We start from the raw sequence: 27,400 nt of genomic DNA, 5'->3' as shown, positions 1-27,400 counted from the left end.
GTGTGACAAGAGAACCTTCCGGTATAGCACTCCTCTCAAAATCAGCCGGTCCCACTGACTGAGCAGGGTCAAGGTCCCGGTAGACAGTCATGCCCGTATATCGGCGGGAGGCTTCTGCTGCCGCTTCACCCATTGTTTGAGTAGAGCCCATTCAGGGTTCTGGTCCTGGAGCCTGCCCCACTCCTGGGGTGGCAAGGCGACCCCCACTGGAGTTCCAGCTTCGCCCACAACGAACTGGCGGTAATCCACCATCTGTTGGGCGAGCTTTGCAAAGTCAGGCGTCTCATCCCCTTCTAATTCTTCATCCCGGTCTCGGTTGAGTAAGGGGTATGACACTCTAGACAGGCTGTCCGCATTTTGATTCTCAGCTCCAGCCCTATATTTGATCTTGTAATTGAACTTGGAGAGCCGAGCCATCCAACGCTGCTCCATGACTCCGAGCTTCGCATTTTCTAAGTGGGCCAACGGGTTGTTATCGGTCAGGACTAATACTTTAGCCCCCATGAGGTATCCTGCAAATTTCTCCGCCATAGCCCACGTTAGGGCCAACAGCTCCAGCAGGAACGAGCTATAATTGGTGAGGTTCTTCTCGCCCTCATGTAGGGACCGACTGGCATAGGCTATGACCCGTTCCTTGCCTTTTTGGACCTGTGAAAGTACTGCCCCTAGACCCTGTAGACTGGCATCGGTGTGTAGTTGGAAGGGCAGGTTGTAGTCCGCATATGCCAGGATGGGGGGAGACGTTAAGACACCCTTTAGGGCTTGGAAGGACTCTTCCTGGCTGGATCCCTAGCTGATGGGTCGTCCTCTGGGGCTGTTGGTGGTCCCTCAAAGCAGGTCATGCAGCAAGCTGGGCGAAGTTTTTGACGAACCGGCGGTAGTAGCCGGCCAACCCCAGGAAAGCCCTGACCTCCTTGACGTTTGTGGGCTGCGGCCAATCCCGTACGGCGGCTATCTTCTCTGAAGATGGCTGGACACCTTCGGCTGAGATCCGGTGGCCCAGGTAATTGATCTCGGGCTGCAGAAGACGGCACTTGCTGGGTTTCAACTTCAGGCCATGTTCTCTCAACCTACTGAACACACGGCTCAGCTGCTGCAGGTGTTCTTCAAATGTGGCCGAATAGACTACAATGTCGTCCAGGTAGATGAGGGTGAAGTCGAAGTTGAAGTCTCCCAAGCAGCGCTCCATCAGCCGCTGGAAAGTCCCCGGCGCGTTGTTCAGACCAAAGGGCATCCGGTCGAACTCGTACAGGCCCATGGGTAAGATGAAAGCAGTCTTCTCTCTATCTTTCTCATGCATAGGTACCTGCCAATATCCGCTGGCCAGATCCAACGAAGAGAAGTATTTGGCTTTCTTCAGGGCTGTCAGGGATTCTTCGATCCTTGGCAAAGGGTATGAGTCCCGGATGGTGCAAGCATTCAAACGGCGGTAGTCCACACAGAATCTCAGGGATCCGTCCTTCTTCTTGACTAACACCACCGGTCCAGCCCAGGGGCCCTGGCTTTCTCGTACCACTCCAGCGTGTAACATGGAATTCAGGAGATTTTTCACCTCTTGGTATTGCTGGGGAGGAATTTGGCGGTACCTTTCACGGATAGGAGCAGTGTCACCGGTGGGGATTTCGTGCTTGATACTGGTGGTGCACCCAAAGTCGGTGTCATGCCGGGCAAAGGACGCCTGATGCTCTTGAAGTAGCTCTTCCACCTGGGATACCTCCCGTTTGGAGTATTGGGATACGTCCAACTGACACTTCTCTCGTAGTTCTCGCCCCGCGTTGGTGTCACCTGCGACAGCGGCCATGGCAGAGACCGTCACTGTCCAATCTCCCTCTGTAGACGGTACAAACTGGAGGGGGCTCATAGGGTTCACCTCTTCGGTTAGAGCGTAGACTCGGGCGAGCTGTGTCCCGGCTTCTAGGTCAACGCTCACGTTAGCCGTGTTGCCCAGCCTGACAGGAATTCTTCCCTTTCTCACTACTGCTAGAGTTCGAGCGACTAGTGGATTCAGCTTCCCTTCCTTCGGGGTGCGCGGCTCAATCAGCACCTCCACGCCTTCAAGCTGTCTCGTGGTGCTAAGGGGTAGTGAGATAACTGTCTCTTTCCCAGCCGGTAAGGTGATCCTAGTATGGCGGGGTACGGTGACCGTGGCCAGCGGCAGTTGTTCTTCTGTCATTCGCTGGAGGTTGCAGGTCCGGACCACTTGCTGAAAGGCACGGCGGGTGGCCCTATGTGCGGTCACTTCTTGCCAGTACTTGGGCCCCTTCTTGGTAAACAACACTAGATTCAGGTCTTTCAAGATGTTCATCCCAATAATCATGGGCGTTTCTGATCCAAAGCCTTCCCTGACCACAATTATCCCTCTCTTCCCGAGATCTTGGCCACAGATTTCGGTGTTCATCCAGGCAACTCCCGTCACCGGAATGGGTAGATTATTGGCTGCTTTGATCTTGATGGCGGTATCAGGGTCATAGGCAACCCGCGGCTTTAGACATTCTTCGTAGAACTGCTCGGAGATGGTGGATACCTGAGACCCAGTATCCATTAACCCTTGTACGGCGATCCCTTCCAGTAATACTTCCAGGGTGGGGCTATTTGATGCAAGTTTGTTCCGTGGCTGGCTCTCTTTTCCTACACCCCTCTCTTTGGCATCCCCTGCCGAGTGAGCCTCTTTGGCAGGGGCGTCTAGTTTAAAGGCGGCCGCTGTTGTGGGACATGACTTGCTGGTTCTGGTAGATCGGACCGTGGATGAACTTGAAAGTTCTGGGGGCAACGGTTGGCTCTATGGCGGGGATCGCCGCATGTCCAGCATCTTCCCATCGGCCGGCTGGGTTGTTGTCTCGCTTGCCGGCCCGCCTGTTGGTCTAGGGTGAGCTGTAACACCTGTTTCTGCAACTCTGCCACCATCTGCTTCAGTTCTTCCGTGTCGCTGTTCGGAGTCCCGATACCAGATATGGACCTGCAAGCCGCGGTATATGTCTGTGTCCCCACGACCGGTCCCCTTGAACGTTCTATAGCTTCTTGTTTGACCTCAGCGAACGTAAAGGCCGGATTTATCCGGAGTAGATCTTGCAATGAGCGGTTAAGGTACGGGTCTCTCAATCCGGTCACGAACTGATCTCTCAACACCAGGTCACGGGCACCCATACTAGCTATCTGTTCTTCTTTTCTACAGGCTTGTTCTAGCAGCACTTGAAGGGCATTGGCATATTGAGGAATGTCCTCCGACTCGAGTTGAGTACGCCGGAAGAACATATAGCGCAACGTTCCCGCATATGTGGTTGGCCCATAGGTGTTCTCCAGCACCCGCACCAAGTCATCCAACGTACGCTGGCCCCTAACCGTCTCCAGCCTGACTGTCGTCCACGCTTCCCCCTCTAATGTTAGCATGGCCATTTCTGCTAAGGTCTTAGGTTCAGTGTTATACATTTCCCCCACTATCTTAAGTTGTTCAGTCCATTCAGTTACAGGATAGTTCCGTCCGTCAAACTTTCTCAGCTGATTGACAATAGACGGCGGGGGAGCTGTCCGGTTATAAGTTACTACCGGGGGATGATTTTGTTGGTCACACATCCTGCCGACTACGCCACATGAAGCGACCGGTGGTAGGGCCGCGGGTGTGTGTGTATGCTCTATTCCAACAAAATCCCCATACTCAGATTTTACCGGTAGTAACATTTCTTTACTAGGAAGCATATTTATAATACAATCAACCGAACTATCTGCGCACATGTGTATAGTGGAGTCCCCGGATCTTCACTCCTTCCGGGTACGCAGCAAGAGGAAAGGGAAAAAAAGACAACAAAGAAATGGCGGCAACTTTCCCTAACTTTCCCTACAATCATGTACCAGTCTATCCCGGAAGAAGATGCCGCTCCCACGTCGCAGGCCTGGGGTCTCACGATGATGGGTCCCGGTGCAGCGCTGAAGGGATGCAGCTCCTCGGTCTTTTCCTTTGATCTTTTCCCACTGGTAACGGATTCTAGTCAGTCTTTTAGTCCCGGGGCACGCCGAACAGAAGAAGGGAGATCACAGCCCCTGCACTTGCACTCAGGGTGCGATGCTCTGCAGTCCGGTTAGATCCTTGGTGCAAACAAAGTCCTGCAGACCGGGAATGGCAGAAACCACTTCCACAGGGCGATTCCTCCAAGACTCCGGTGTCAAAAGAGCCCTCTGTTCAGGAAGACCACACGCAGCTCTCCTCTGGCTGAGCTCCGGAGCTGAATAATCTTCCCGCACTTTTTCTTCCTGGTTCAAACACACAAGCTGCAGTAGGGGATTTCCCACCTCTGTGTTTTTGGTTGCACAGTCTGACACTGCCCCCTTGTGGGCAAGTGCTGAAGCAATATTCAAATCCATTTCTACATTAATGATGCAGTCTGAATTGTTAATCCCATTACAGTACTGCAGGGAGAAAACATTCTACCCCAAGCTTAATTCTATCACAATGCTGCACATGTCCATACAGTTAAGAGTGGCGGTTGCTCCGAATAGGCCCCTCAGAGAGGAGCACGGGGTGACTGCCCCATCTGATCCCTTATAACTACACTACTGCCTGATATGCTTCAAACCAATAATCCATAGTGACACGCCCACCGGCGGCTGTGATTGGTTGCAGTTACACAGCTGTCACTCAGCATGTGGGCGTGTCTCACTGCAACCAATCATATTTGCCGATGGGCATGGAAAGCAGGGAATACGAGATTGATTAATGAGCGGCCGGCTTTTTCAAAAGAGGAAAAGCCGCCGGAGTTTAGAGAACAGCCGTGCAGCGCCACGCCGGAGATCGGGGAACGGTAAGTATGAGAGAGAGGGGGTAAACTGACCGACAGACAGCGAGAGGGACAGATAAGACAGAGAGACCGACCGACAGACATAGAGAGAGACCGACCGACCGACGGACTGAGGGAGAGAACGAAACAGAAAAAGAAAAAAGACCGACATCACATGAAATAAGCACAAAACGTAAAGGGAGCAAACAGAGATGCGTCCGTGTCACTCGGACGTGCGCACAGACCCATTTACTTTCATTGGGTCGGTGCTGCGTGTTGCGTGCTGAAAACGGACATTCTTCCGTGCAAAACGGAGACACAAACGTAGCACGCACACGGACCCACGGACCTTAATGAAAAATGCACATGTGTCCTCAAACATTAAATAACATTGGTGCACATTTGGCCGTGTCTCCGGTATATACGGAAACGGACCAAACACACACGTGTATCACGGACGTGTGAAGGGGGCCGTACTCCGATTCTCACATACAAGAGAATTGGAGCACAGTGAATGACATTCGGCTCACGTTTGCTGAAGTTTGAGCAGTGTGTCATTTGCACAATGCATCCGATTCTTTCTCACAAGAGAATCATCGCCATGTGTGTGAGCAATCCCTAAACATTATCAAAATACTCACTTGTCTAATAATTGTGCAGACAGTGTAACTAGCTCATGAATATGAAGCACTACAAAGCAGCAGGTTTTCTAGTCCTCTAGTGATAATCTCCTGCTTATAAAATTTTCATTTTATCAAAACTAAAGCAACAAGTACACTAAGTGACACATCGCTGTGATCAGAGTCTCTACAATATGCTGCTGTCAGATTAGATGGCAATTTCCTGGTGACCTTGGTTTACCTTTAACCCCTTTACCACCAAGCCTCTTTTCACTTTCCTGACCAGGACAATTTTTTCAATTCTGGCCAATTTCACTTTATGAGTTAATAACTCTGAAACGCTTCAAAAGATTCCAGTGGTTTTGGGATTTTTTTGTGACATATAGCACTTCATGTACTGTAATAGGCTATGTGCCCACGCTGCGGAAAATGCGCGGATTTTGCCGCGGATTTCTCGCGGAAAAGCCGCGGATTTTCCGAAAATCTGCAGCAGCGGCACTTCCCAGCCATTTCTATGGCTTTTTGGAAATGCTGTGCCCATGCTGCGGATTTTTCCGCAGCGGATTTGGTGCGGATTTTGATCCGGAAAAATCTGCAACATGTCAATTATTGTTGCGGATTTTGATCCGGATTTTGGCTTTAGAATTGGAAAAAAAAAAAATCCGCACCAAAATCCGCATCAAATCCGCGGCAAATCCGCGGTAAATCCGAGGTAAATCCGCACCTTTGAAAAGGTGCGGATTTTGCGGCAAAGCCGCGGATTTTCATGCAGAAAAATCCGCAGCTACATTCTACCGTGGACACATAGCCTAAGTGGTAAATTTGGGATGATATTTTTTGCGTTTATTTGTGAAAACATCAGAAATTTGGCAAAAACTTAGTAATTTTAAAACTTTGAATTTTTATGCCCTTTAACCAGAGAGTTACCATATTTTCCGGCATATAAGACAACTTTTTAACCCCTGAAAATCTTCTCAAAAGTCGGGGGTCGTCTTATATGCTGGGTGTCGTCTTATAGGGCGTATAATTAGGTAATTTACAAGCCCTCCCTGTCTCCATGACCATCAGAGTGGTAGCGCATTCCTCTGGCTCGCCCTTGTATCCTATTACCTCCTTCTCTGCCTCTCAGATCTCGGTCCTGAGGACTATAGCGATGAGGTGAGGGGGCGCCTCACCGGGAAGGTGTAAGTGAAGCAAGCTGCAGGCGTCCGGGACGCCCGGGGTACGAAAAAAAGAGAGAGCGGGGCTATACCCAGAAAAACACGCCTCTTTCACCCGCCGGACCCGCCCTTGTATTCTGTTACCTCCTTCTCTGCCTCTCAGATCTCACTCCTGAGGACTACAACGACGAGGTGAGGGGATGCCTCACCGGGAAGGTGTAAGTGAAGCAAGCTGCAGGCGTCCGGGACGCCCGAGGTATGAAAAAAAAAGAGAGCGGGGCTGTACCCAGAAAAACACGCCTCTTTCACCCATCTGACCCGCCCTTGTATTCTGTTACCTCCTTCTCTGTCTCCCAGATCTCACTCTTGAGGACTACAACGACGAGGTGAGGGGGCGCCTCACCAGGAAGGTGTAAGTGAAGCAAGCTGCAGGCGTCCGGAACGCCCGGGGTATGAAAAAAAGAGAGAGCGGGGCTGTGCCCAGAAAAACACGCCTCTTTCCCCCGTTTGACTCGCCCTTGTATTCTATTACCTCCTTTACTGTCTCTCAGATCTCGCTCCTTTGATTTGATTAAAATAAGGGACCCATGGTCGCACAGATCCCACAATAATTCCCTTGGTCAATTTTGGGCATTCCTATGCTCTTCTCCCCCTTGCTTTTCCCTGCATCTGCGCTCTCTGGCTGTGTTTTTCTTATTTTTCTGTCAACAGAGAGTTTACCAGGGCAAAGGTCATCTGTTGGTCAGCTGTGAGGCAAGATCAGCTGGAACCGGCCTCAGCTGGTTTTCTTGGCGCTCTTTTTCCTCCTCTATGATTGGTGGTTTCAGAAAAGTGCGGGAAAATCAGCTATTTAAAGCTGGATTTCGTGGATCAGCTGGCAGTCAGCGCTTTGAAGAAGTTTGAAGATCCCCGATGGAAGGCCTGTTCCAGCAGCTGATGAAGAGGGCCGGTGAAGCGGGCGGAGAAGACTGGCTGAGAAGATGCCTTGAACTTACCGAATCCCCGACGCCGATAGAAGAGGAAGGGATATCCCTTGAAGATGGAGAAGAGCCCACTCCGGTTCCCAGTTCCAGCGCGGAGCCAGTTGAAAGAAGGAGCCGTCCCATGAAAAGGATGAGGAAGAGCAGAAGCGTCTACTCACCATCGCCGCCATCCTGCAACAGGAAGAGGAATCGCAAGCGGCGGAAGACTCCGCCTCCTGCCAAGTCTCACATTTCCTACTATGGTCCCGAGCGCTGGTGTGAGCTGCAGCCGTGTGACGTCATCGGACAGAGCCCGGGGACCTCATCTAGCCTCCACTCCCGTAAAAGCATAGCGGAGGCCCAGGGACTGAGGCACAGTGCTCCGTCAGGGTCAAGAGGATCATCCGGTCAGGAGTCACAGCGGCGGCAGTTCCATGGATCGCGGCAGCAGAGGAGGAACTGCAGGCCAGGGCCCCCATGTGGCAGCTCCAGGATCCAACCATGGAAATGGGTCCAGGTACTAGCAATCGAAGAGGAGGTCCAGGCTCCGCCGCTGCAGTATCATATCACAGACTCCGAAGGACGGTGAGTTACCTCATTCTAATGTTAATGTTATGGATGTAGATAGCCTTAAATCTATGTTTAAAGGTTTGTTTCAAGAATGGTTAGCTGAGAGTAGGGGGCCTGGGATTGTAGCTGTTGGATCTCCTACTGTGGTCGTTGCTCAGGAGGATAGACCGGTGTGGGATAAAGGATCTGGGGTAGCCGAAACCTGTCTTAAGGAGGCTATTACCTGTGAAGTTTCCCCGCTGGGCTTCCATTTGAGCAGCAGAGTTAAGCAGAAAATTTTAAAGAAGGAATTTATAGATTTACTTTCACTATTGCTCATGACAAAGGATTTGGTTGTCAAGGGCGATAGAAAAGGTGAAAAAAGTAAACAGGAAGACAGGAGACGGGTACTCCCTGCTCCTTTAATAATTGGTTCCAGGCTTTTTGCATTTATGCTGCTGTGCTTGGGGAAAAATATCCAGAGGCCTGCAGCGGTCTGTTTCAACACATTGATATTGTACTGGAGGCATAGCGCAATTTTGGCGGTATGGCCTGGTACCATTATGATGAATCTTTTAGACAAAAGCTTGCGCTTCACCCTTCTATGCGTTGGGGGGTTAAAGACGTAGGATTATGGTTAAACCTTTTGCTGCCTCAACGGACTTCGTCCGGGAGGCAAACTGATACGAATCCAGTCACCAAAAAAGGTTTTTGCTTTGCAATTAATGAATCCTCTTGCAAATGGCAGAATAGCTGTCGATACAGGCATGAGTACTCCTTTTGTGGGGGCACTCATCCCATGTTTAAATGTTTTAAAAAAGCCAATCAATCAGTGCAAGAACAGCCACTTGCTAAAGAGGACACTAAGGGCAACGACAACGGTGAGGCTGGAAAAAATGGCCCCGTGGCTAGAACTTTTCCTGATCGGAATATAGCGAATCTGATTCTGTCAGGTTTTAGGAATGGATTCATGGTGCCTTGCTTTAAGGACTATGGTTGTTTTGAATCTAATAATTTAAAGTCTGTTCTTAGGTTTCTGGAAATTGTGGCCGAAAAGGTGGCTAAGGAAGTTGAGTTAGGGAGGGTTGCTGGGCCTTTTTCGTGCCCTGCATTTAATGATTTTCGGGTTTCCCCATTAGGTGTTGTCCTCAAAAAAGAAAAAGGTTGTTTTAGGATGATTCATCATCTATCCTATCCCAAAGGTTCGTCAGTTAATGATGAGGTTGACAAGGATAAAGCTTCGGTTAAATACGCATTGTTTGATGAAGCTATAGATTTATTAAAAAGGTTTGGCGGCGGGGCGTTGCTTGCTAAGGTCAATATCAAATCAGCTTTTAGACTTTTGCCTGTACACCAAGATGGCTATAATTCTTTGGGTTTTAAATTTAATGGGGAGTATTACTACGATAAGTGCCTCCCTATGGGCTTTACTTTGTTGTGTTATTATTTTGAGGTTTTTGCCTCTTTTTTTGAGTGGTATGTGATTTCTGATGCCCCTGGGGGTGGCATCCTACACTACTTGGATGATTTTCTTTTCGTTTGTTCGGCAGGTTCTAATGATTGTAATCATTTATTATCTAGAAGTTTTGAGTTGGCTAATTCTTTTTGTGTTCCTTTAGCGGAAGAAAAGACAGTGTACCCATGTGGTTGTTTGGAATTTTTGGGAATCACAATTGATTCTGTGAGGATGGAATGCAGGCTGCCAGCTGACAATTTAGTTAAGATCCGAGAGCTATTGGTGGGTATGTTAGCAAAAGAGAAAATGACTCTGAACGAGTTGCAATCCCTTTTAGGAACTTTAAACTTTGCTTTACGCATTTTGCCTATGGGCAGAGTTTTCTGTAGGAGACTTTATGATGCAACAATTGGCGTCTGGGCTCCCATTTCTCATATTAGAATTAATAAGAATATAAGGGATGACTTGATCATGTGGCTTCGTTTTTTGGAGCATTTTAACGGTCACAATTGCTCGCAACAGGATTTTATAGCGTCTGACTTGCTGAATTTATTTACAGATGCATCGGGATATGGAGCATACTTAAATGGCGAGTGGTCAGCAGAGGCTTGGCCTTTGTCTTGGGTCCGTGGTAATGTCTGTAGGAATATTTTGGTGTTTGAACTTTTTCCAGTGTTGGTTTCTGTGGTAATATGGTGGTCAAAATTGAGAGACTGGCGGATTCTGTTACACTCAGATAATAAGGGTGTTGTTTTTGCGATAAATACATTGTCTTCTAAATGTGTTTGGGCAGTTAGGTTGCTTAGACAGTTTTATGGTGTCTAAGGTACAACATTTGGATTAAGGCCCCGGTATATAGAAGGTAAACGCAGCGTCTTTAAAAAAAGCATGAAAAAACGCATGCGTTTTTACCGCGTTTTGGTGCGTTTTTGGCTGCGTTTTGCTGCGTTTTTGCAAACTGTGTTTTTCTGCATTTTTTTTCATCAGTGAACATTGCCATTAAAGATTGTTGAAAAAAAAAAAAGTCTGATGTCATTTCCTTCTTCCATATGTTCTTCATTCTCCAGTAGTGTATGCAGGAGAGCAGCCAGCAGCTGTCGAGCTACAAGGCTCAGCATCCTCCATCCAGGACTGTATGCAGGATTTCCTTGCCCCCCCAAACAAAAAAAATGACGTGGGCTTCGCCATATTTTTGTATGCTAGCCAGGTACAGCAGGCAGGTATGGCTGCCCCCAACCCCCAGCTGCCTATTTGTACCCAGCTGGGAACCAAAAATATAGGAAAGCCCTTTTTTTTTCATGAATTTCATGAAATAATTAAAAAAAATGAGGTGGGCTTCACCCAATTTTTGAGTCCAGCCAGGTACAACTAGGCAGCTGGGGATTTTAAATCCACAGTGCAGGGTCCCCATCCTTTCTGGTCACCCCGCTGCGAATTGCAGTCTGCAGCCACCCCAGAAAATGGCGCTTTCATAGAAGCGCCATCTTCTGGCGCTGTATCCAACTCTTCCAGCTGCCCTGGTGACGGGTGGCTCGCTGGGTAATAATGGGGTTAGGGCTAGCTGTATATTATCAGCTGGCCCTAAGCCCGAAATTCATGGTGTCACGCCAATATTAGACATGGCCACCATGAATTTCTAGTAAAGATAAAAAAAAAAACACAACACACAGAAAAATATTTTTATTACAAATAAAACACAACACAATTAGTGACTCCATCTTTATTGAAATAAAGAACCCCCTCCGCAGTAATCCTGGGTCAAGGGTCCCGCGCCGTCCAATCCGGATCCAATATCATCTGATCGGTTTGCTGGAAGGATTGCGGAGTGATCTCTGCATTTTTAAAAGTTGGTTTCCAAACTCAGTTTTTGTTTTTTCTGAAATGGTTCCTAGATTGGTTTGGTCATACAAGGAGCTTTCCTTCGTTAATAATATTAGAAAAATGGTTAATAGACATATAATGAAGTTCTTTCTGCGTTTAGGAGGTTTCTCTTACAGGCATCGTGAGCTCAAAGGTTTCATGCCGGCCTTGTACAGGGTTGATGGCGTGCACTTGTCGGACATCGAAACCTAAAAAATGTAACCCCAATTTTTCAATGAATAAAGGTGGGGATACACCAGAAAGAGGACTAACCCCAATTTTTCAATGAATAAAGGTGGGGATACACCAGAAAGAGGACTTAACCCCAATTTTTCAATGAATAAAGGTGGGGATACACCAGAAAGAGGACTAACCCCAATTTTTCAATGAATAAAGGTGGGGATACACCAGAAAGAGGACATTTTTTAGGTTTTGTGTTCTTGTGGACCTTTTCCGGTCATAGGAAAGGTTGTTTAGGTTACTTGTCGGAAATCGGTCTGGACATTTTTAATGTTGGTTTGGAGAATTTAATAGAGAAGTGGCTGTGGTGCTTTTGGGGGGCCTAGTCTCTACGAGGCTAGGCTTATGGATAAAATCGCCCAGCATGTGTTGGGGGAATTGCTTCATTAATTGTGATTATTTATTATATTTATTGATTCTGAATGATTAACTATTGGTTGTGTTTAATTAAATGGTAACTCATAATAAAACACCACGGCCCTTAATTATGCACCAGAAGCTCGTGTCCTTGTCTTTTTGGTATATAGTTATTTTAATAAGTTGGTCTTGTGCTACCATGTCAGGGCCCCTGTTTGATTAAAATGGGGGACCCATGGTCGCACAGACCCCACAATAATTCCCTTGGTCGGTTTTGGGCATTCCTATGCTCTTTTTCCCCCTTACTTTTCCCTGCATCTGCGCTCTCTGGCTGTGTTTTTCTTATTTTTCTGTCAACAGAGAGTTTACCAGGGCAAAGGTCATCTGCTGGTCAGCTGTGAGGCAAGATCAGCTGGAACCGGTCTCAGCTGGTTTTCTTGGTGCTCTTTTTCCTCCTCTATGATTGGTGGTTTCAGAAAAGTGCGGGAAAATCAGCTATTTAAAGCTGGATTTCGTGGATCAGCTGGTAGTCGGCGCTTTGAAGAAGTTTGAAGATCCCCGCCCACCCTCCCTATTGTTTTTAATGTATGCCTTTTTATGGATATAAAAAAATAAATATTTTTGTTGTGCTGTTTTATTAGTGGGTAAAATTGTCTAGCATGTGTTAGGTGGATTGTTTAATTAATTGTGATTATTTATTATTTATTATATTTATTATATTTATTGATTCTGAGTGATTAACTATTGGTTGTGTTTAATTAAATGGAAACTCATAATAAAACACCACGGCCCTTTATTATGCACCAGGAGCTTGTGTCCTTGTCTTTTTGGTATATAGTTATTTTAATAAGTGGGTCTTGTGCTACCATGAGGACTGCAGTGAAGCGGCGCAGGCGCGCGCATGTGCGAAATCAAATTCTATATTTTAACTGGAAAAGTTGGGTGTCGTCTTATACACCCAGTCGTCTTATACGCCGGAAAATACAGTATTTCACACAAAATAGTTAATAAATAACATTTTCCACTTGTCTACTTTACATCAGCACAATTTTTGACACATATGCTTTTAGTAAGGAAGCTAGCAGGGTTAAAAGTTTATCAGCAATTTCTCATGTTTCCAAAAAAATTTACAAAACCATTTTTTTTTAGGGAGCACATCACACTTGACGAGACTTTGTAAGACCTATTTGACAGAAAATACCAAAAAGTGACACCACTACTAAAACTGAATACTTCAAACTGCTCAAAGCTACATCCAAGAAGTCTCTTAACCCTTCAAATGTTTCACAGGTGTTAAAGTAATGTAGAAGGAAAAAAATAAAATTTTACTTTTTCCCACAAAAATGTTACTTTAGCCCAAAATTTTGCATTTTCACAAGGGTAACAACAATTTGGTGTGCAATTTCTCCTAAGTACACCAATACTCTATATGTGGCTGAGATCTAATATTTTAACAGAAGGACTCTAAAGGGAAGGAGTGTAATGTTGCTTTGGAGTGCAAAAGTGGCTAGAACAGAGCAGATGCCATGTTGCAGGGCGCCTGATGTGACTAAATAGTGGAAACCGCCCTACAAGTGACCCCATTTTGGAAACAAAACTCCTCAAGGAATTTATCTAGAGGTAAGATGAGCATTTTAAACCCACATGTGCTTCACAAACGTTTATAACATTGAGTCATGAAAATGAAAAAATACATTTTTACCACAAAAATTTTACTGTAAGCCCAATTTTTTTCATTTTCATAAGTGTAACAAGAAAACGTGGACCATACAATTTGTTTAGCAATTTTTCCTGAGTACAATGATGCCCCATATGTGTTAGAAAACTACGGGTTAAGCGCATGGCAGAGCTGGGAAGGTTAGAAGCGCTGTTTGAAATTTGGAGCGCAAAATTGTCTGGAATTCATAGCAGATGCCAAGATACGTGTAATGCCTGCCTGGAGCCACAGACTCAGACTGGCTGTAAAGGGAGGCTAGAGGAAAGCCACTCACCAAGCAGGATCCCGAGCACTCTGCAACCCTTTTACTCCTATACAGGGATTTGGAATTACACAGAGCCCCAGAGATCACCACCTGTGGTAGGCTGTAGTCCGTGGTAGTCAGGCAGGGTCAAAAACCAGAAGATGCGATACAGGAACAGAATCGGTAGGCAAGGGCATAATGAGGAAACAAAGCAGAGGTCAAATCCAGGACTGGCAGCAAGGTACAAAAACGACAGGCAGGAGGGTAATCAGAAAACAAGCACGGGTCAGCACACAGGAATTACTATACAAACAGAACAGGAACCAGGAATACAGAACTATCTCTGGCGGTGGCCAGCAGACAAGAGGGGGAATAAGAAGGGTGTGGTGTCTTCCAATTGGTTGTAGCTGAATGATAGTAACTTCAGCTGGAAGACACACGCCACCTACAGTCAGCCAGTGGTACTGCAGATCCCATGGAAACCAAGCCCAGTGGCTGAGTGGAGCCTGCGCTCACCAGCGCTGCTGACATCATCTCCTCTCCGACCACCAGCACTATCCACTGCAGGAACATGGTGACGCCTGGTAATCGAAGCAGAGGTCGATGGAGCGGACTCCGGTGGGGACGTAACAACACGTTTGCAGAGCCCCTGATGTGCCTAAACAGTGGAAACCCCCCCCCCCCAAGAGAGCCAATTTTGTACACTTGACCCCTCAAAAATGTATCTAGATATGTGGTGAACCTGTTGAGTTCCCAGGTACTTCACAGAATTTTATAATGTTGAGCCAAGATAATAAAATCATATTTTCCCACAAAAGTTGTTTTAGCCCATATTTTGCATTTTCACAAGGGTATCAGGAGAAAATGCACCATACAATTTGTTTTGCAATTTCTGTTGAGTACCCAATATGTGGTGGAAAACTACTGTCTGGGTGCTCGGAAGGGAAGGAGCAACATTTGAATTTTGTAACTCAAAATTGTCTGGAATCGTTATCGTATGCCATGTCACGTTTAGAGAACCTCTAATGCGCCTAAGCAGTGTAAATCCCCAAGTGACCCCATTTTGGATACTAGACCCCTCAAAGAATTTATCTATGTATGTGTTAAGCACCTTGAACTCCCATGTGCTTCACAGAATTTTATAACATTGAGCTGTAAAAATAAAAATGTTACTTCTTTAACCAAAAACAAATGTTTTTACCCCCAATTTTTTTATTTTCCCAGTGGTAACAGGAGAAAATGCACCATAGAATTTGACTTGCAATTTCTCTTGAGTATTACAATATCTCATGTGTGGTGAAAAACTACTATTTGGGTGCACAGCAGAGCTCAGAAGGGAAGGAGCACCATTTTGGGTGGAATAGATTGCGGACACCATGTCACATTTGAAGCTTCTCTGACATGCCAAAAGACCAGAAACCCCGCCAAAAGTGAACCCATTCTGGAAACTACACCTCTCAAAGAGTTCATCTTATATAGTGGCCACTTTTAACCTTCAGGTGATTCACAAAATTGTATAGCATTGGGCTGTGAAAATTAAATATTACCATTTTTTCCAATAAAAATGTTGTTTGGCCCCAAGTTTTAATTCTCAAAAAAGGAGAACATGGACCATACAATTTGTTATACAATTTCTTCTGAGTTGGCCAATATCCCATATGTGGTCGAAAACTACTTTTGAGGAACAGTGCACAGGTCAGAAGGGAAGGAGTGCCATATTGGGTTCATAATGAGTTGGAATGGTTTGGGAATGCCATGTTATATTGGCAGAGCCCCTGACATGCCAGAAAAGTAACCCCCCCCCCTAAGTGACCCCATTTTACAAAGTACACCACTCAATGAATTAATTAAGGGGTGCAGTGAGCATATGGACACCATGTAGTAAGTAACTGCATGATAGGACACACATTAGCTAGGGACCCCAAAAATAAGAGAATACCGTGAAGAGGTTTTGGGGCTCTGTTGCATTGATCAATTTAATAGCTAAATTTCTCTTTATTCATATTTCATAGCAGTAATGCAGATTCCATTATAATTTTTTCATGTAGCTATTGTATTTTTCAGGCCAGTATTCACACAGCAGTTAATGCTATTACATGTATTTCCCTTGCGTAGTCACTGGTGTGCATACCTTCTCTCCAAATAGTGATTGATTTTTTTTAGGTTTTTGCACCCAGTTCAGACTTAGAATGGTGTTCCAAACGTTATATCTTTATTTGCAAAAGACCTGAGACTGGGATGGAGATTTGTCTTCCAACAAGACAATGATCCCAAACATAAAACCAAATCTACAATGGAATATGTGGCGCCCCCACGTCAGCAGCAGGGCTGCTTGGATCCGGATCTGCAGTGGCTCGAGGGGTCTCCGGACCCGGGGGTCGTGCGGACACTCAAATAAAAAGGGGATGTAATATGTACAGGGGGTTGTTGTAGATACTTTGTGAGGCCACCCACGTTGTGTGGTAAGGTGGAGCACCACCGCTGCTGTTAGGGACCACCTAGGGGCGATGGAGCAGCAGCTAGGTGTTTGACCCCTCTGTGGGTAGGGGTGGATGCCCCGGGGCTCAGTGTCCATAACACGGGAGGTGATGGCTGCCGGTGGTGGCGCCCCGGGCTGGACCAGAGGGTGTTGGTGTACTCACGATTAAATGATTGCACACAAGTCCGTGGGAAACCAAGGTGTCAGTGGCCGGCTGTCGCTTCCAGATGTATATGGTTCCCACACCCGGCTGGTGTACCAATGTCCCTTCCTCCGGTACTATGCACTTTTCTCCTCTTATGGACAACCTCATGTGGAACGGGAAAGTCCTCTCCCGCTTCTGTTTTTGTTGGGAGATGTGCCAGCGAAAACTGACCCTTGGGATCTCAGTGGGTTGTTGCGGTTACCCTATCCCCCGAGGTGGGCTGCCATTTCGCTCTATCTGGTCTAACACACTGGAACAACGTCTGGAACCTTGTCCCCGGCTTGGTTAATTAGAGAAGGGGCTTGCAACCGTCTTCTAACTAGGGTTCAGGTACTCCGCCTGTGCACAGTTTCCGGACCGGATCTCCGCTGTTGGTATCGGTGGGCTCCAGCCCTGCCTCGGTCCACTTTGGATTTCCCGTGACCGGACTCCCGTCGCCTTTGGACACGGTCCACTGCTTGCCACCTAGCCAGTAGACCAGGATCACTACCCTGGCTACCCTTCACTAGTTGCAGACTTCACTTCAACTCCGGCTTGAACCACCACTTGAACTGAACTCTCATACTGACACTTCAACTTCCACTGCAACTTGAACTGACTGGTTCCCTCCCCAGGATCCTCAAGACCCCTAGGTGGGCTCTGCCAATCCGCCTGGTCCCACCCACTGGTTTGTCCTTCCTACCCTGAGGGGGTGGCAGATGGTACCTGATGAGGGATGGTGTTGTGTGGGGTGTACTGTTTCTCTGTGACCACCTGGTGGCGCCAGGGCATCACAAATAGTTCACAAATAAACGTATCCAGGTGTTAGAATGGCCAAGTCAAAGTCCAAACCTGAATCCAATCGAGGATCTGTGGAAAGAGCTGAAAACTGCTGTTCACAAACGTTCTCCATCCAACCTCACTCAGCTGGAGCTATTTGCAAAGGAAGAATGGGCAAGAATTTCAGTCTCTCAATGTGCAAAACTGATAGAGACATACCCCAAGCGACTTGCAGCTGTAATTGCAGCAAAAGGTGGCGCTAAAAAGTATTAACTTAAAGGGGACGAATAATATTGCACACCCCACTTTTCAGTTATTTATTTTTTTAAAAGGTTTAATATAAGCAATAAATGTTGTTCAACTTCACAATTGTGTCCCATTTGTTGTTGATTCTTCACCATAACATTAAAATTTTTATCTTTATGTTTGAAGCCTGAAATGTGGGAAAAGGTTGAAAAGGGCAAGGCAGTGTATATACAAGAAGGAGGACATACTGTATATACCAGGAAGGGAACAAAAACCAGGATAGAGACATATATAGCAGAATATGCCCAGGAGGGGGGTGTATATACACCAGGAGGGGCCAAGGAGAGGGACATATGCAAGAAGGAGGACATACATACCAGGAATGGGACAAAAACCAGGATGGGAACATTATACCATAATGCGCACGTGGAGGGAGGTATATATACACCAGTAGGGGCCCTGGAAGGGGACATATATAGAAGAAGGAGGACACATATACCAGGAAGGGGACAAAACCCAGGATGAGGACATATATACCAGGAGGATCTCAGGATGGGGACATATATATACCAGGAGGAGGACATATATGTTAGGAAGAGGACAATAAACCAGAATGGAGACATACATAAAAGGAAGGGCCCAGGATGGTCACATACATACCAGGAAGAGCCCAGGATGGGGACATATAAACCAGGATAGGTACACACACCAAGGAGGAGGACATATATACCAGGAGGATATTATACAGGGGGACAATGTGTGTGTGGGGGGATAGTATACAGAGTGATAATGTGTGTAAGTATATATAAAGAGAGGCAGCTTGTGTTGGGGGATAGTATACAAAGGGGCAGCATACTTGAGGGATATTATATAGAGTGGCAGTGTGTGTGGATATTACACAGAGGGGCAGTGTGTGTTGGGGATGTTATACAGAGGAGCAGTGTGTGTGGGGGGTATTATACAAAGGAGCAGTGTGTGTTGGGGATGTTATACAGAGGAGCAGTGTGTGTGGGGGGTATTATACAGAGCAGCAGTGTGTGTGGGAGGATATTATACAGAGAAGCCGTGTGTATGGGGGATATTATACAGAGTAGCAGTGCATGTGGGAGAGATATTATATAGAGGACCAGTGTGTGTGGGAAGATATTCTACAGAGGGGCAGTGTGTGTGGGATATTATACACATGGGCATTGTGTGTAGGTATATTATGCAGAGGGGCAGTGTGTGGAAGGATTTTATACATGGGGCAGTGTGGGAGAGATATTATGGAGAGGGGCGGTGTAGAGACTGTATCATGGAATGGAGAGGGGTAATGTAGGGGGTGTATTATTAATTTTTTGAGGGAAATACTTCATTTTCTTGAACAACTTCAAGGGTGCTAACACTTTTGACCTTGACTGTGTGTATATGTATATATACATATACTGTGTATATATATATATATACAGTTAGGTCCAGAAATATTTGGACAGTGACACAATTTTCGCGAGTTGGGCTCTGCATGCCACCACATTGGATTTGAAATGAAATCTCTACAACAGAATTCAAGTGCAGATTGTAACGTTTAATTTGAAGGTTTGAACAAAAATATCTGATAGAAATTGTAGGAATTGTTCACATTTCTTTACAAACACTCCACATTTTAGGAGGTCAAAAGTAATTGGACAAATAAACCAAACCCAAACAAAATATTTTTATTTTCAATATTTTGTTGCGAATCCTTTGGAGGCAATCACTGCCTTAAGTCTGGAACCCATGGACATCACCAAACGCTGGGTTTCCTCCTTCTTAATGCTTTGCCAGGCCTTTACAGCCGCAGCCTTCAGGTCTTGCTTGTTTGTGGGTCTTTCCGTCTTAAGTCTGGATTTGAGCAAGTGAAATGCATGCTCAATTGGGTTAAGATCTGGTGATTGACTTGGCCATTGCAGAAGGTTCCACTTTTTTGCACTCATGAACTCCTGGGTAGCTTTGGCTGTATGCTTGGGGTCATTGTCCATCTGTACTATGAAGCGCCGTCCGATCAACTTTGCGGCATTTGGCTGAATCTGGGCTGAAAGTATATCCCGGTACACTTCAGAATTCATCCGGCTACTCATGTCTGCTGTTATGTCATCAATAAACACAAGTGACCCAGTGCCATTGAAAGCCATGCATGGCCATGCCATCACGTTGCCTCCACCATGTTTTACAGAGGATGTGGTGTTCCTTGGATCATGTGCCGTTCCCTTTCTTCTCCAAACTTTTTTCTTCCCATCATTCTGGTACAGGTTGAGCTTTGTCTCATCTGTCCATAGAATACTTTTCCAGAACTGAGCTGGCTTCATGAGGTGTTTTTCAGCAAATTTAACTCTGGCCTGTCTATTTTTGGAATTGATGAATGGTTTGCATCTAGATGTGAACCCTTTGTATTTACTTTCATGGAGTCTTCTCTTTACTGTTGACTTAGAGACAGAAACACCTACTTCACTGAGAGTGTTCTGGACTTCAGTTGATGTTGTGAACGGGTTCTTCTTCACCAAAGAAAGTATGCGGCGATCATCCACCACTGTTGTCATCCGTGGACGCCCAGGCCTTTTTGAGTTCCCAAGCTCACCAGTCAATTCCTTTTTTCTCAGAATGTACCCGACTGTTGATTTTGCTACTCCAAGCATGTCTGCTATCTCTCTGATGGATTTTTTCTTTTTTTTCAGCCTCAGGATGTTCTGCTTCACCTCAATTGAGAGTTCCTTAGACCGCATGTTGTCTGGTCACAGCAACAGCTTCCAAATGCAAAACCACACACCTGTAATCAACCCCAGACCTTTTAACTACTTCATTGATTACAGGTTAACGAGGAAGACGCCTTCAGAGTTAATTGCAGCCCTTAGAGTCCCTTGTCCAATTACTTTTGGTCCCTTGAAAAAGAGGAGGCTATGCATTACAGAGCTGATTCCTAAACCCTTTCTCCGATTTGGATGTGAAAACTCTCATATTGCAGCTGGGAGTGTGCACTTTCAGCCCATATTATATATATAATTGTATTTCTGAACATGTTTTTGTAAACAGCTAAAATAACAAAACTTGTGTCACTGTCCAAATATTTTTGGACCTAACTGTATATATATATATATATATATATATATATATAATATATATATATATATATGCTGTAAATATTTCTGTGGGCCTCGGATGAAAGAGTTTCAGTGGGCCCCATGCACAAGCAGACACACACATACCAGATATGTAGCTATACAAGCATACGTACTGTACCTATACATATTTAAAGAGAATTTCAGAAAACCATATATAGACAGGCAAATCCATACACAGTCATATACACTGACATACATAGGTACACATCATACACGCACACATACAGACACATTAGAGGTATTTTTAATACGGGGAATCCGGCAGCAGCCTCTCTCACCTCCCCCGCTTGTCGCCCATCCAGCTCCTCCAGGGCATGTGGCTGGCCGTCACTAACAGATATGGCAGTTGTGAGACTGTGACCGGGGTTATCTATGACGGCCGGTATGTCTCGCCCCGGTTGTGCTCACTCCATGATAGAAAGTACATCCACTCTAGGGTTAATGCTGTTTCCTTACAGGCTGAAGGAAGGGTTAAATGCAAACAGGAACAAGGGCAGGTGTGCCGGGTGTGAGGGAGTGAACACAACTCCCTGAGTTCTCTGCTGGAGAGGCACATGTATATTGGTGTGGACTTTTGTTTTGGACATTAAACCGTGTGCTGTGAAACTTAATGCCTGGATCCCGTGTCTTCTGCTGCGCAGCCGACCGTGCTACCTCACATATGGTGGAGAATGCGGGCATCCCAGCCGGTGAGGTGTAGCTTCCTTTTCTGGTGACCCAGTAGCACATGTCCTGGATTCAAGCGGCTATACTACGGCCCAAACCCAGCGACGCCATGGAGGACATACTAAAGCATTTGGCTCAGGCTAATGCACAGCAGCAACAGACCAATGCACACCTGCTCCAATCCTTGAAATCGCAGGACCAAAGACACCAAGAACAGCTGGTTCAGGCCAATGCACGTCAGCAGCAAGCCTTACAATTGCAGGAACAAAGACATCAAGAACAGATGGTTCTCCTGGCCAAGTCGATCCGTGCTGGACCGGCAGCAACAACCCCGGGACCGGGTGATGACGGCAGCGTCCGGAAAGCGGTGAGACAAGCATTGCAAAAGATGACCCCGGGGGATGATGTGGAAGCGTTCCTGGCGGTGTTTGAGCGGGTGGCCGAGCGGGAAAAGCTGCCGACCCCCCAGTGGGCTGAGGTATTGTCGCCCTATCTGACGGGGGAACCCCAAAAAGCGTACCTGGACCTCTGTACCGAGGACGCCATTGACTATGTGACCCTAAAAGCCGAAATACTGGCACGGTTGGGGGTGAATACCTATGTACGGGCTCAGCGGGTAAATCAGTGGTTCTATGAGGAAGCCAAACCCGTACGCTCCCAGGCCTATGACTTGTTGCATCTTGTAAAAAAGTGGTTGCAGCCTGACACTCTGAGCCCGGCGCAGATGCTGGAAAGGGTAGTAGTGGATCGTTTTGTGCGCACTTTACCCGTCACCGTTCAACGGTGGGTAGGACAGGGTGACCCGAGTACCCTGGACCAATTAGTGTCCCTGGTAGAGCGGCATGTGGCTACGCAGGACTTGATATGGGACACTGAGACTTTGCGTACCGCCCGTCGGTCCGGCCCCTCCAAGCCTAGGGCCAAGGACCCACCGCCGACAACGGTGCAGGAGTCCCCTACCGTCCCGCCTGAGGCCGCGGCCGCCAATCCTGAGGTCCGGAAGGTTCTGTACCCTAAACGACAACCCGTCAAGGGGGTTTCCGTCCCCATTAGATGTTGGCGGTGCCAGCGGGTAGGACATATGGAAGCCCAGTGTCCACTCACCACGGAGCCCATGGATTGTGGGGTTACCCGGCGGGGTTCAATGTATGCTCAGGTGGTGTGTACCGCTGACCTGGTCTCCCCAGAGACGGAGCCCCACTTGTGCCAAATACAGGTGAATGGATGTCCGGTTACAGGATTATTGGATTCCGGAAGCTTAGTGACCCTTGTGCGATCCACCTTGAGGGCTAAAGTAAAGGCCACAGGACGTACCGTGGGGGTGGTTTGCATACATGGGGACCGCCGAGACTATCCCACGGGGATTGTCACCATCACAGCACCTTGCGGTCAGGTGCAACATGAGGTGGGACTTCTTAACACTCTTCCTTATGACGTGATCCTAGGAAGGGATCTGCCCTATTTTTGGACTTTATGGAAGGGACCCCCTAAGTCTCCTCAGATATTGGTCAGTCCGGGACCTGAGCCCTACAATCCTGAATCCGGGACACCTGCCGTAGGGGTCCCCATGATAGGGACAGAATGTGAACCCGATAGGTCGCCCCTAGAGGTATTGGCAGGAGAGGCTGAGACGGTCGAACCCATCCCGGAGTTGGAGGCGTCCCCGGATACGTTTGGGACTGCCCAACTCTAGGACCCTACATTAATACATGCCCGGAGTCGGGTGACAGTAATTGACGGGGTGGCACAGCTGCCCGGTGCCCAGGTAAGGTACCCCCATTTCGCTCTTAAGCAGGATTTACTCTACCGGGTAGATGAAATACGGGGCGTGGGGGTAGAGCAGTTGGTGGTGCCCCAGCCGCATCGTCGGCGGGTCCTCGACTTGGCTCATAAACACCTGATGAGTGGCCACCTAGGGATCAAGAAAACGCAGGAGCGAATATTGCAAAGGTTCTATTGGCCCGGAGTCTTTGGGGAGGTAAAACGGTTCTGCGAAACCTGCCCGGAGTGTCAGCTTACCGCACCCCTGACCCATTTTCGCAGTCCGTTGGTACCGTTACCCATTATAGAAGTCCCTTTTGAACGGATAGGGATGGATCTGGTGGGGCCCCTCGTAAAGTCCGCTCGAGGGCACCAACACATCCTAGTGATCGTTGACTATGCCACCCGGTATCCCGAGGCGATACCTCTCAGACATACTGCAGCAAAGCTTATAGCTCGGGAGTTGTTTGCTGTGTTCTGCCGGGTGGGGTTGCCCAAGGAGATCCTTACGGATCAGGGGACCCCATTCATGTCTAAAGTGACCAAAGAGCTATGCCGGCTACTCCAGATCAAGCAGTTGCGTACGTCTGTGTATCATCCTCAAACGGACGGTTTAGTCGAGCGTTTCAATAAAACCCTGAAAACCATGCTAAAAAGGGTAATTTCAAGAGACGGGAAAGACTGGGATATGATGCTTCCCTATTTGATGTTTGCCATCCGTGAGGTGCCACAGGCATCCACGGGGTTTTCGCCTTTTGAATTGTTATACGGGCGACATCCCCTGGGATTGTTGGACCTGGCAAAGGAAACATGGGAGCAAGAGCCCACCCCCCATAAAAGTGTGATTGAACACATTTTGGGTATGCAGAACCGCATAAGCGCGGTCATGCCAATTGTGAAGGAGCATTTACAGGAGGCTCAGGCCGCGCAAAGCGGGCGCTACAATAGACAAGCCACCGTGCGGACCTTTAAACCCGGGGATCGGGTGTTGGTATTAATCCCCACGGCGGAGAGTAAATTCCTGGCTCAGTGGCAAGGCCCCTACGAGATAAAGGAAAGAGTCGGGGTGGGTTAACTATAAAGTATTGCAGCCCGGTAGGCGGAAACCTGAACAAATATACCATGTCAACCTATTAAAACCTTGGCAGGAACGGGAAAGCCTGATGGCTGTTTTTTCCCCATCTCCCTCCTCTTCGGGTCGTTCACCTCCGGCTCCAGCGACCTCCGGAGAGGACGAACCGGAAGTAAGGATTGGAGAAGCCCTCACCAAGACTCAGAGGCGAGAGGCCAGACGGTTGGTTCAGCAGAACCCCGATGTCTTCTCCGAGCTGCCCGGTAGGACCAGTCTGATACGACATGATATTGTCACCGAGCCCCACCTGAAGGTACGCCTGAAGTCATACCGGGTACCGGAGGCTCGACGACAAGCCATATCGGAGGAAGTAAAGACAATGTTACGCCTGGGGGTCATCGAAAAATCCCGGAGTGAATGGGCTAGTCCGATTGTCCTAATACCAAAACCCGATGGCTCCTTAAGGTTCTGCAATGACTTTAGGAGATTGAACGAAATATCCAAGTTCGATCTCTACCCCATGCCCAGGGTGGATGAGCTGATTGATAGGCTGGGACAGGCGCGGTATTTTACCACGCTCGACCTGACCAAGGGGTACTGGCAGGTGCCACTGACGGAGTCCGCCAAGGAGAAAACCGCTTTTGTTACGCCGGAGGGTCTCTTCCACTATGTTGTCTTGCCTTTTGGGTTACATGGCGCTCCGGCCACGTTCCAGAGGTTGATGGACTTAGTGCTGGAACCCCACCAGGCGTATGCATCAGCGTACCTTGATGACATCATTATTTACAGCTCCGATTGGCAGACCCACTTGGAACAGGTACAAGCGGTGGTGGACGCGCTTCGAACGGCCGGATTGACAGCCAATCCCAAGAAATGTGCGTTGGGACTCACGGAAGCCCGCTACTTGGGCTACGTGATAGGCCAAGGAGTGATTAAGCCCCAAATTAACAAGGTTGAGGCGATCCAGAAGTGGCCTAGACCCCTGACCACGAAGCAGGTTAGGGCCTTCCTGGGTATCGTGGGGTACTACAGGAGGTTTGTAAAGGATTTTGCGGGACTATCAGCCCCCTTGACGGACCTTCTCAAAGGCAAGAAGTCCGTCATGGTGCGCTGGACTCCGCAGGCCGAGGACTCCTTCCGGGCCCTGAAGGGGGTCCTGTGTGGACAGCCCGTTCTCGTACACCCTGATTTCCGGAAGGAGTTCATAGTGCAGACTGACGCCTCAGAGGTCGGCCTGGGGGCAGTGCTGTCTCAGGTGGTTCAGGGGGAGGAACACCCCGTCACCTTCTTAAGTAGGAAGCTCACCCCTCCCGAGCGGAATTATAGCGTAGTGGAGAAGGAGTGCCTGGCGATTAAGTGGGCCTTGGAGTCCCTACGCTATTACCTGCTGGGACGGCAGTTTCGCTTGGTGACGGATCACTCTCCACTGGTCTGGATGAGGTCCGCCAAGGAACGGAATGCCCGGGTTACCAGGTGGTTCCTTTCTCTGCAGAACTTCCGGTTTACGGTTGAACATAGGGCCGGTAGGTTGCAGGGCAACGCCGATGCCTTGTCCCGCGGCCCATGTTTGATGGCGGGAGTTCAACCCCGCACGCTTGAACTGAGGGGGGGGGTATGTGAGACTGTGACCGGGGTTATCTATGACGGCCGGTATGTCTCGCCCCGGTTGTGCTCACTCCATGATAGAAAGTACATCCACTCTAGGGTTAATGCTGTTTCCTTACAGGCTGAAGGAAGGGTTAAATGCAAACAGGAACAAGGGCAGGTGTGCCGGGTGTGAGGGAGTGAACACAACTCCCTGAGTTCTCTGCTGGAGAGGCACATGTATATTGGTGTGGACTTTTGTTTTGGACATTAAACCGTGTGCTGTGAAACTTAATGCCTGGATCCCGTGTCTTCTGCTGCGCAGCCGACCGTGCTACCTCACACAGTAGAGTGCACTCTGAGACTGTTGAATGCACATCACATCAGAGAAGCTGTGGAGATAAAGCTCACATAGGGTCTTATCTGATAACAATGCGGGTGTAGGAGATAGGACAGGTGCTCACCTGCGGCGGTTATGACAGGCACAACTCCTATGAAGGCATAAAATAAATGCAGAAGTGGTCAAGCAGCAGCCCCGATGATGCAGTGGAAAACACAATGGTGGGTAGGAGAGTCGGGTTCACACTGCGCTAAAAACCACGATATGATGAATTCTTTTCTTTATTTAGGACAGGTCAACGCGTTTCAACGCGATTCAAAGGCATATGCCTTTGTCATATCGTCTAGCTTCATGGTTTTTAGCGCAGCGTGAACCCGACTCTCCTACCCACCATTGTGAATACACATCACAGGAGAGGCTGGGAACATACACATTACTGGGGGGCATACACATTTCTGAGGAGGGGGGCATACAGCATTGGAAGGGCATACATCTCCAGAGAGGGGGATACAGCTCTGAGGGGTAAACAGGACTGGGGTGGAGGGGGACATACAGCTCTGGGGCAGCACTGGGGTGTAAGAGACATAGAGCTCTGGGGGGTATACAGCACTGGGGTGGAGGGGAAATAGACCTCTGGGGGGTATAGAAGTATGCAGCCCCCACATTCCTCCATATAACATAATGCACCCATATTGCTCCACATAATTTAATACAGCATCATATTACTCCATATAATGCACCCACATATTCCTCCATATAGTGTTATGCAGCCCCCATACTCCTCCATATAGAATAATGCACCAAGTATTCCTCCATATAATATAATGCAGCCTCATATTCCTCCATATAGGGTTATGAAGCAGCTATATTTCTCAATATAGTATTATGCAGCCCCCATGTAGCAGCATTATGCAGCCCCATGTAGCAGCATTACACAGCTCCATGTAGAAGCATTATGCAGCCCCAATGTAACAGCATTATGCAGCCCCCATGTAGCAGCATTATGCAGCCCATGTAGCAGCATTACGCAGCCCCATGTAGAAGTATTATGTAGCCCCAATGTAACAGCATTATGCAGCCCCCATGTAGCAGCATTATGCAGCCCCATAGTTGTCTCTTTAGCGCGTCTACTGTTCTGTCAGCTCAGCCCACAGGCGCGCACAGTAATTAAGTCATTGCGCTCTGCTGTACTGATCTGTCAGAGGCAGAGTGCAGACAGA

Source organism: Anomaloglossus baeobatrachus, chromosome 1 (assembly GCF_048569485.1).
Source record: "Anomaloglossus baeobatrachus isolate aAnoBae1 chromosome 1, aAnoBae1.hap1, whole genome shotgun sequence".
NCBI classification, from domain to species: domain Eukaryota; kingdom Metazoa; phylum Chordata; class Amphibia; order Anura; family Aromobatidae; genus Anomaloglossus; species Anomaloglossus baeobatrachus.
The sequence above is the reverse complement of the archived record's forward strand: the minus strand, read 5'-3'. Positions refer to the sequence as shown.